The sequence below is a fragment of the Herpailurus yagouaroundi genome, unplaced genomic scaffold (assembly GCF_014898765.1).
Source record: "Herpailurus yagouaroundi ecotype Mexico unplaced genomic scaffold, PumYag 59339, whole genome shotgun sequence".
Classification (NCBI taxonomy): Eukaryota; Metazoa; Chordata; class Mammalia; order Carnivora; family Felidae; genus Herpailurus; species Herpailurus yagouaroundi.
Genome location: NW_024415034.1, coordinates 1 through 1,995, shown reverse-complemented (window position 1 = coordinate 1,995; position 1,995 = coordinate 1). Strand labels below are relative to the sequence as shown.

Genomic DNA, 1,995 nt, shown 5'->3' with positions numbered 1-1,995 from the left:
CAGTGAAAGCTGTCCCCATCAGCTCACCAAACCCCGGCCAGTTCCAGTGGTAGGGCTTCTCCAGACGCCCACTTCTGGGCTCCCTGCTGTCTTACAAGGCCTGTCCCTGGCCTGTCTCTGAAGACACTCCACCGTCAGGTGGCCGGCCCAGGTCCTGCGTGGGGGTGACATCCCGCCTCTCTTGCTCTTTGTGGGGAGGCGCCCACTTTTGCCTCCCCTTACAGAACAGGGGCCCCCCAGCTCCAGTCCCAGGCTGTGAGTTCGGGGCAGCTGGGGGACGCTGTTCCTGAGGACGAGCGTGATCGGCAGGACGCGAGCACACAGCCTGTGCCGGGGAAAGGGACGTGCACACGGTAGGAGGTGACAGACCCTGTTTGAAATCCTCTCCACTCCTGGAGTTGCGGGTCAACCCTCGGGGGCCCCGCCTCTGCACCGGCCCCCAGGATGCATTTAGGCCTCTGCCGTGGAGGGTTCCGACGTGACAGAGACGGGCCTCGTCCGTGCCTCAGGGATGGCCCAGAAACCATCCACGGCCTGCACCATGCTGCCTCCTTCTGGGGCCACGGAGACTCTTTCTGGAAGGTTCCCAGGGTGCCGCGCCCAGCCGTGTCCCTGGGTCAGCCGTGTCAGAGCAGGTGGGGAGGGGGCGAGGAGAGGAAGGTGCAGGAGGGAGGTGCTCAGTGCAGCCCCCACAGGGAGTCAACAGGGTCAGGAGAAGAAAGCCCTAGTCTTCTGCAGACGGGGAGTGTGACCCTCACGCCTCTTTGGCGGCTGCAGCTCAGCTGAGAAATGAAAAGAGGACCCTGCTCCCTCTCCCTGGCCGAGGCTCACGTGTTGGTCGAAGGCACGTGGGCGAACCTGTGAGCCCAGGCACCTGTGCCAGTCGCTGGACGAAGTCCGAGTTCATCCACAGGATCCCTGATGTGGGAGGAGCTGAGGCAGAGCAGCCACGGTGCCGCCCCCGTCACAGGAGGGCCGTCCCTGGGACCACATCCCCGCACCCCGTGCCCTGCCCAGGAGCCCTTCCCTGCTGGCGTCTCCCGCCCACTGCATCCTGTCTTCCCACCGACCCTGATCCTGCAAAGGCCGGGAGCCTCCGAGCGCTTCCCTTGCCGGGTGACCCTCAGGCCCCCCAGCAGTGCTGAAACCCTCGCAGACAGACAGAAGGAGAGAGAGCGTCGGCCACGAACAGTTAGAAGCCTTTCGTTCAGAGACGAACACTAGTACTCGAGGCCCCCCCTCCCCCCGCCACCGCCAGGGCCGGACTTGCTCGAAAGGGAGCATCGGGCTGGGCCGAATGGATTTGGTCCCCCCCACCTGTTCTCCGCCCCTCGAGAGGCAGACCACGCGTTAACCAGCGGAAAACAGGTTTAATGCTGAGGTTCCCATCACCTGCGGCGAGTCCGGGTCATCGGTGCCGCGCTCCCAAGGCACCGCCCGAGGCCCCTCACACAGAGGACAGAGTCAGGAAGGCGGCCAGCCAGGCCCCGCTGCTCCTCAAGCGGCTTGCTCGTCCGCCTTCTCTGAATTCCGGCTCGCGGACGTTCGGCTTCTGCGTATTGCACAAGAACCCCGAACAGCAGTGCGCGTACAGGAAGGGCATAGGCTCGACGAGGACAAAGGTCTTGAGTCCCGGAGCACACGGAGCACTTACTGGACAATACGTGGAGCACTGCTTCGAAACATAGAAGAAACGCGGATAGATTCCTGACAGGAAGTGAAGAAGAGAAAGGCACCACGTGAACTGAGAGCAGCGACACCAAAGCGCTTCGGGCCTGTGCCCGTCCCATCCCGACCTTCCGGTGTCCCCGCGCAGAGGCCACGGTTGAAGAGGCCCCTCGTCTACAGGGCGGTCGGGAGCCACCGCCCAGGACGGGGTCCGGCCTTTGTGTTCACGGCTGCCTCTGGGGGCGGGGGTGGCTTGCGTGCAGTGTGACCACGAGATGCTCCCCCCCCCCCCCCCCCCCCCCCCCCCCCCCCCCGGCTGGCCTGTCC

The 1,995-nt window shown here is 65.0% G+C and overlaps 1 long non-coding RNA gene across 1 annotated transcript; it reads right to left on the bottom strand.

The window, feature by feature from the left end:
* Window positions 1-1,350: 1,350 nt before the first annotated feature.
* Window positions 1,351-1,863, bottom strand: LOC121024159 (uncharacterized). The gene is made up of 2 exons (XR_005787632.1): window positions 1,655-1,863; window positions 1,351-1,552 (listed from the first exon to the last, which is right to left on the bottom strand). It is a non-coding gene; the product is annotated as an uncharacterized LOC121024159 (long non-coding RNA).
* Window positions 1,864-1,995: the final 132 nt, after the last annotated feature.